The sequence below is a fragment of the Amphiura filiformis genome, chromosome 18 (genome assembly GCF_039555335.1).
Source record: "Amphiura filiformis chromosome 18, Afil_fr2py, whole genome shotgun sequence".
NCBI classification, from domain to species: Eukaryota; Metazoa; Echinodermata; class Ophiuroidea; order Amphilepidida; family Amphiuridae; genus Amphiura; species Amphiura filiformis.
The window spans coordinates 18,634,958-18,644,264 of NC_092645.1; positions in this window are offsets into that span (position 1 = coordinate 18,634,958).

Consider the following 9,307-nt stretch of genomic DNA (forward strand, 5'->3'; position numbering starts at 1 on the left):
TTAAACTTGATCAACTTGCACTGTGTTTTCGGCATTAATGTTCTTCAATGCTGGTTCGGTCTCCTCATTGTCTCCAACTAGTACAGGTGCTGTGTTGCTGCAAGACTGACCACAGCATTTGCTGCACATCAATGTACAGAAGAGTCTCAAGTTTCTTGCAGCTGCATGTCATGTTGTTGCAGCCATCTTGTTTGCATCCACGTGATATCATGTTGAGCAATGTGTCTGGTGCAACAGCGAGTTCTGTTTCTACTGGAACAAGAATTCCATCTTGTGATCTCCATCCCCAGTCAGTTGGACTTAGGGGCTGTTTCACAATCAGGGTACATATTTCAAAATCCATAATTCTTAGCATCCTGCTGCTTAATGAAAGAAGCTGAAGGATTTCTTTTAATTTATAAATGAAGTATGTCTACTCCCCTTAAAATCACACATAAAAGAAATCACACAAATGCCTTAGTTTTTTCATTATATGGTGAAAAGTTCACTTTTTTTGACATTTTGATGTTTCATCTTCAAAAAGCACATTTTGAAAGCTGTAATTTATATAGTAAATGTAGTTATATGCACCTAAGTTTTGAAATAAAAATCATTTGCATATTTGAATTACAGAAAAAATGCGACCCAAATAAAGATTTGTCAAAAATCTCCAAAATAATGTCCCCTCCTTTACATTTGATTTTATGAAGCACTATAAATCAATTTAAAACCCTTCCAAATTGTGCAGAATGGGTGAAAAGTTTCATGTGTATCCTGTAATTCAAAGTACCAAAAATCATGATTGTACATCAAGTGGCGGAGTGGGGATGAGTGTTACCAAGTGATGTCAAAAAAACCATGTCCCCTCCTTCACAGCATTATTCTCTCTGCAATATATTTTTGCAGTTAGGTACCATTGTAGGGATAAGAACCAATTTTGAAATTCACTATAGATTTTTTTTCTTTTGCCACATCCAAAAATGTCCCCTCCTTTACGCTTGATAATACAAAATCATGACTTTGTCTAATTTTATATATTCCCACACTGATAGAGTGGTGAAAAGTAGTTAAATTTCATAATAGGAACTGCTGATGATAATTAAGTGTGAGTTTTGGAGAAATAATTTGCAATTCCAATTTTAAGATTTCAACCTGTCAAAACAAGTACCGTCGGATCCGTAGCGGTCGCTGCGGGACAAGGAATTCAATTTTGCAGTGTTGGTGTCTTTGAAGCAAGTTCAAGTTTGACCCCTATTTTGACCTGTAACCCCTCTGTGAGCTTAACCTTGAGGGCGCTAAAAATCGGGAAAAAAAAATTTCGGAAAAAAAAAAAATTTCAAAAAATAAATAAATAAAAAAATTCGGGAAAAAAAAAATTCGGAAAAAAAAAATTTCAGAAAAAAAAATTTCAAAAAAAAAAAAAAAAAAAAAAAAAAAATTAGGAAAAAAAAAAATTTCGGAAAAAAAATAAAAAAAATAAAAATTTCAACAAAAAAAATTTCGGAAAAAAAAAATTCAAAAAAATTTCGGAAAAAAAAATTTCAAAAAAAAAAACAATAGAGGCCGTCAGCCTTTCGCCATCTTGTGGGTACAAATGATCTGCGTGTTCATGCATCGGACGTTACGCGCAGGGCGCAGCTTGCCACGCAGCTGTTATCACGCGTTGATGCGGCGATTTTGTTGTTCACGCATGCAGATCGAACGACCATCGCAGCGTGTACCCACAAGATAGCGGCATATGACGTCACACTGACGGCCTCTATTACGGAAAAAAAAAATTCAAAAAAAAAAATTTCAGAAAAAAAAAATTTCAAAAAAAAAAAAATTCGGAAAATAAAAATTCGGAAAAAAATAATTTCGGAAAAAAAAAAATTCAAAAAAAAATTTTGTCCCTTAATTCTCTTCAAAAAAACCCCCAATTTCCCTTAATTCTCTTCAATTTCCCTTAACTTCCCTCAATTTCCCCTCATTTTCTCAAATTTCGGGACGAAACTCTTTTCCAGTATGGGGCCGGTATAGGCCCTCCCCCTCACCAAGTATCATAGCCATGCGACAATCAATGTAGACGTAACAGCATTTTTTAGCGTTTGTTACTAACGGACTAACGGACTAACAGACGGAGAGACATGGTGACTTATAGAGCTGCTACCCGCAGCTAAAAAATGTGTCCCCTCCTTTACAATCAATGGTTTTTGCATTTTATTCAAATAATAGGATTGTCTTTGTTTGAACTAAAGAAAAGTGAACCTAGGAAGATGGGTTGGATACAGGCAGACATAAAAATAGCAAAATCCACTTGGTCAATGTTATTATTTTGATTTTATGCTCCAAATAGTCAACAAAACTATGTAAAGGAGGGCACATTTTTTGACACATTTTCCTTCATATCTCAAAAACGCTAAGTAGTATGACCGCCAAACTTGACATGAGACAAGATACTAACCCACTGCTTCATGTAAATGCATATTTGTGTAGATTTTACTTGTTTTGGTAAACTTGGAAGAAACTTCTCTTAGTCAAATTCAATATTTGAACCATTTCCATCAGTTAACATGATTCTGCGAAAAATTGATGTTTACATAATATACAATCTGTATATCATTTGAAAGCTATATTTGTCAGCAATAATATTAGACAACTTTGGAGTTGAAAAAAGGCAGTATCAAATCATTGTAATGCTGTTTGTAAACTTTGGTATTTAGCCATTTTCCTTCATAAAGCCATTTAAAAAATAATATTTGAAGAAAAATAGTGGTTAAGTGGCTAAATAATTGTTAGAACTTGAAAATTTGATATATTCAAACCACTTTAACATTTAAAACAATCACATTAAGATACTCTGATTTTGCACCCTCGTGAAACCCACTTGTGTACCCTGATTGTGAAACAGCCCTTAGGTTGTTCCCCATCCATTCTTGAACCATTAGAAAAGTGCCATATCCATCAAATAGAACAATCGGGTGTGCTCCATAATGCTTTAGCATGTGTGATGTGTAATTCTGACATATGCCTGCATAGGTGGAGGGATGTGGCCAAATGGCATGTCGAAGTAGGTAACCACCATCTACTACAAAGAGACAATTCTCTGGCAGCTTGGAATGCTCAGTGAACGATTTCAACAGAAGGCCCAGGGAACTCTTTGGCGATTTACGCATAAGGTCATCTTCAAAGAGAGAAGGTGGCTGAGGACCTAGTTCGTACGTAAAGAACGACGCTATCTCAGAGCTGTTGTTCAGTACACATGTGATTCTATTAAATAATAGAGTCGGATTCACTTCTACTTGTCCCCTAACTCGCACCATCTTGTCCTTTGCTCCAATCATAGTAACCTTGTCATTTCGGCGTAAGGCAATGTTTGTAAACTTCGTCCCCGTTTTTTCTATTGCTGACTTCGTGCCAACTTCCACCGCTCTATCACAGTTAGCGGATGAATCTGCTACAGTCCCAGTTGACACGTACCAGACGATCCAGTCCATACCCAGCAAAGGGGGATGTGCCTTCAACCAACCAACAAAAACTTTACGATCCCCTATGTTCCCGTATGAACACCCGTGAACTGCTCTAAAGCATCATAATCTGGGGCACATCGAAAAAGTGTGTGGACTCACTTGGTTAATGTACTGTCTGTGATGTCACGACCATGTGTCATTCCCCCTGATGTCTTCAAAGTCCACAACAAAAACTGCTCAATGGTTTGGTCAGAGAAGTTTCCACCCCAGAAAAAATCTAGACGTCGGATGGTGAAATATCCCTTGTCTGTGAACAGTTGGTACCGGTACTCATCTGGGGGCATGTTTTTCCCCAAAGACTCCATCTGTTGTAAATACAACCTTGCAGATTTGGCATAGTGGAGATGCCCTGCAGCGTAGAAGTGAGGCATCATCTCTCTTATGCAGTAGAGGTGGAGCTTCCAATTCCCTGCTCTTTCAGCTCTAATGAAATGCCGAATATATTAAAGGGCCACCTGTCTGATGTATTGCACCCACAGCTTCCCAATTCTGCTTTTACCTGCTTTGATGTCTCTTCACGCTATTACAGGTTGTGACACAGTCTCAGCCATTTATCGTCGAGGAAAGCGCAAACCCCGAACAAGAAACATGAATATGACTTGTTAGATACCTTTACAAATGCCAGCAGCATGCATGATGAGGTACAGAGAGCAGGGGAGAGCTTCATCCTGAAGATGTATGGGGCTAGCAATGGTTCATTGAATGAATACCGCCACACTGTATACAAACGGGCAATTGGTCGCAGTAACCCTAGCTCTTCATTTGAGCTCGCGAGTTTACCCCCAACTTGTGCTGCTGCAAAACAGCACTCATTCAGCACTTTCCCCACGGTTCAAGAATGGATGGGGAACAACCTAAGTCCAACTGACTGGTAATGGAGATCACAAGATGGAATTCTTGTTCAAGTAGAAACAGAACTCGCTGTTGCACCAGACACATTGCTCAACATGGTATCATGTGGATGCAAACAAGATGCAACAACATGACATGCAGCTGCAAGAAACTTGAGACTCTTCTGTACATTGATGTGCAGCAAATGCTGTGGTCAGTCTTGCAGAAACACAGCACCTGTACTAGTTGGGGACAATGAGGAGGAGACCGAACCAACATTGCAGAACATTAATGCAGGAGACACAGTGCAAGTTGATTAAGATTAAGGTATACCATTTGATTGCATTACATCACATGGATGCCGATGTGAACATAGGCTTAAGTCATCTTGGCATGAGTTCAGCTAGTTTGGAGGCAAATAGAAAATAATGGTAACTATTGTATTGTACACATGGTAAAAGCACTGAATCAATATTGTAAAATAATGATGGTAATAATGGTAGTGAATTTGGATGATGTGCATTATAAGTCTGCTTACAAATCATGAGTTTCGAACTTTCTGCAATGCCAATTAACACATCTTAAACACTTTTTAGGCGGTATTGAAATCCTAGGTATTGAAATCCTTCGAGTACATTTTGAATATATCCATTGTACCTCAAACCTATGTGAGATATTTTGTATATGTATTTAACAAGTCTGGTTGAAAACTAATTTTACTTACTAAAATGGCAGCCATTTTGGCCGCCATATTGGAATTTGGCTACTTAGGATCATTGAAACCTCTTGTAAATGTTTTTAAAACATTCCTTGTACCTCAAAATATATATTTAGATGCTTTGTTTGTGATTTTAACGTGTCTGGGTGCAAAGTTATGATAAAAACTGAAAATGGCGGCCATTTTGGACGCCATCTTGGATTTTGGCTACTTAGGATCATTGAAACCTCTTGCAAATGTTTTTAAAAAATTCCTTGTACCTCAAAACATATATTTAGATGCTTTGTTTGTGATTTTAACATGTCTGGGGGCAAAATTATGATAAAACTGAAAATGGCGGCCATTTTGGACGCCATCTTGGGTTTTGAAGGAAGCACAAGGGGATTCTCGGGGACTTTTGGAATTTGATTCTATACATATTCCTGGACCTATCCTGAAAAAATCAGCTTGTTATGAGAAATTTTAACCTTTTAATGATATATGTGACCGTACAGCACGAATGAGCCGTAAATGTCCTCAATTGTATTCTGAGTTACAGTGTAAAATGGGCATGAAGGTCGTATTCATAGGTACCTCAATTTGGTGCTACGTGTACCTCATTTAATGAGATACACGTAGCACCAAATTGAAATACCTATGAATATGACCTTCATGCCCATTTTACACTGTACCTCAGAATACAATTGAGGACATTTACGGCTCATTCGTGCTGTACGGTCACATATGAGCTAATACTATTGGCCTATATAGACAATGACAATTAGGAGTACCGTATTTCCAGTCATACCCAACCAAACTACAATAGGAAATAATACGGTAGTAACTATAATTTGCCACGAGGAATAGAACCAATCATTTCAATGATCGTCGGGAATTAAGTATACCAACAACGTCTCCTTATCCTTACATTCAGATGGTATCCCTATAGAAGTATTTTCGATCATTTTAAAGTGTATTTCAAATAACCATGCCCAATGACGTGTTAGAGTATGGTGCATGTAAAATCTGAATATTCAAGCAAGAACAGCTGAAAGAAAAAATAAAATATTGCGAGGTATTTGATATTGGAATCCTTTAAACGCCACAGTGAAATGTCGAAGAAAGTACAATGTGGATCTGCAGATACATAATTATAATAAACAACTTTTAAGTTGTATACTATGTTTTTTGTAAACATGTCAATAAGCAGTAATGTTACCAAGACCCAGTTTGTCCAATGCAGCATTGACACGTTCGTGTCTTTTGCCATTTTTGCAGCTTTAATGTTGTCAACGGCCGAAAGGCTCTCTTAAATGAGATTAAGCGAATAACAACCTTGTTGGATATTGAAGCTTCTATAAGCTATAATTTCACTTTCATTTACATTATCAGATTTTAGAGTCGCGTATCTTGCCTTCCAGACGAAACAGGTACCAGTGTTTGTTCTTTGTCTCTCAAAAACGCTTTACGGCAAAAGGTTTGCAAAAACGCTTGACGGTACCTGGAATTTACTGCTGTGTATATGATTGGGTTCACCGATGCATTTACACCTTCTAACAAACGCGCTGTCCACTCCAGAGTGCGAGCTTGTTCTGATGTGAGGAATCCACCACCACTGTAGTTGTACATTTTGTTCATGTGAAATGGTACTTGACACAAAAAGTACACCAAACCGTTAATTATAACCATTCTTGCAACCTGGTTTTTAAGTGATCTTGCTTTTTTAATTGCAGCGCGTTGTCTACACTTAATGTTTCTCTTTTTCTCAATGTATTGATGATCATAACATAAAACACAGTGCTTGCTCCAAAAGTTAATACGAAATAAATATTTTCAATCACAGCGTGTAATTCAGTAAACCCTGGTCCCACGCTATTACAATATGACAATATATCATAGTTTCCATTATTATCCCAAATGACACAAAATTTGGTAACTTTCCACCATGTAGGTGACACGAAACACGTTGTGGTTAAAGCAATAACCCAATTAAAGGTAACGTACTTGAGAGCGCGGTTCTTGCTATTAATTCTGCGATGCTTTATTGGGAAGCAAATGGCCAGAAAACGTTCTAAGCTGACAAGGGCGACAAACCCAAAAGATGCGAAGAAGAATATGTGAAGTACCGCTTTATCTAGAACACACAATATGTTACTTTCTATATTTTCGATAATGAGAAGTCCATTGGACGCATAATACTGCCGAAGAGTTCGCAGCAATGTTAACAAAAGAAACATCAGATCAGAAACAGCAAGATTTGCTAAGTAAAAGTTGGTAATCGTTCGCATCTCTCGAATATTGATAATGACAATTAGGAGTACCGTATTTCCAGTCAGTCCAAACCCAGAGACAATCGGAAACAATATGGTAGTAACTATAATTTGCCATGAGGAATAGAACCATTCATTTTGATGATCGTCGGGAATTAAGTATACCAACAACGTCTCCTTATCCTTACATTCAGATGGTATCTCTATAGAGGTATTTTCGGTCATTTTAAAGTGTATTTCAATCAACCATGCCCAATGACATGTTAGAATATTATGGTGTATGCGAAGTCTGAATATTCAAACAAGAAGTATTTCATACTGGAATCCTTTAAACTCCACAGTAAAATGTCGGAGAAAGTGCAATGTGGATCTGCAGATACATAACTATAGTATACAACTTAAAAACATGTCAATAAGCAGCTAGAATTTCGGTCCTTATGATATAGTTAAAAGCTTTTAATACACGTATAGCTACAGCGGATACCACCGTTGTGCCCATATGAACATGTATATGACGCACTTTGCGAAGTGTAGAAGTTTGACCGTGTATCTAAGGTATCTTCATATTTCGGTGTCAATTCGCCTAAAAATAAGTTAACATCACTCCAATGCACTTTGATCTGATGACGTAATAATTAATATCCATGCAGCGTCAAGAGATGAACCGAGATAGTTAATTACCATGTGATGATCACTCCCGGTGATCACTCTAAGTTTGAGCCAATTTTGCCTTTTCAAAAGCTATTTTATGATTTGAAATCTACTGTTGATCAAGCCTTGAACAATCAGAATACTACTGACCAGTGACCACCCTCTATTGTTATGCATGGTCGTGCTGGAAGTCAATCGATACATGACACACACTACTGACACTCAGTCATGGTAGTGCTTGGATAAACCTTTAAAAATTCTTGGCGTTTAAATTAGCCATTAAATTGTGTCTTTTAGTGTAATATTTTTTCAATGCGTTTCAAACTAATAAAGTTCGATAAAGAAAGAAAGCTCTTCCCCAGCTCTATAAGGCACACCGGGTCTATATATCATAGTTTTGTCAGAACTTCTATCGACTGCCAATAAGTTAACACCCCCCCCCCCCCACCCGTATTTTATGTGGAATACAACCAGCAGAAATTATCAAAATTTCTATTGTGGCATACAGAATGCATCAATGGGTAAATTTATATTCATATTTTGAAATATTGGCAGTCGGGCGGTAAACAAATGGTGCAATCAAAGCTTACAAAACTATGAAAATTGGGAAAACCGTTCTTTATCGAACTATATAAGTTTGAAACGCGCTAAAAGTTAACCCCACCCTACCCCACCCAAAAAAAAGAAGCATTATGGTTTTCTCCTGATATTTACAGAAAAAATTGATTTTAAAGTGAAAAGGTGTAGCGGACACTCATTTCAACACCGAATAAGATCGGTTCCAGCGCCCTAATTAAATGACTAACTGAGCCTTGTATATCAATAGTCAAACGAATGACTGGTGTGAAGTGGCTACACGATTTTTATTTACTGGTTTTGAACAATATTATCATTATTATTTTTTAATAGTTATCAATCCTGTGCTTGGAGTGGTTTTTGTTGTGTTTGGATAGTTTGAATTTCTTGACAACAAACCCAAGATATATGCAAAGTGACAGATATGATTGATCCCTGACCAATAACGTGAGATAAATGCAAAGTGACAGATTGAGCCCTGACCAATAACGGCAAGTTTCCATTCAAATCCAGATACAATGAGAGACACACTGTAGTGTTATCAAAGGATTGAGCTCGTTGTATATGATTGTATAATTATGAGTATCAAGGAATATGTTGAAATCTATACTACTTGAGAAAAAATAGTTCATGAAATTTGATATTAAATTGGAAACCAGGTACCTATTGTTCGACATTCTTTTACGAAGGGTATAAATGATATGAGCTCATAATACGCAATTTCACTTCTAGTAGCTGGATTTCTGCATAATCCACCATAGGTTTAACCACAAGTTTATGTACAGAAACTGTAA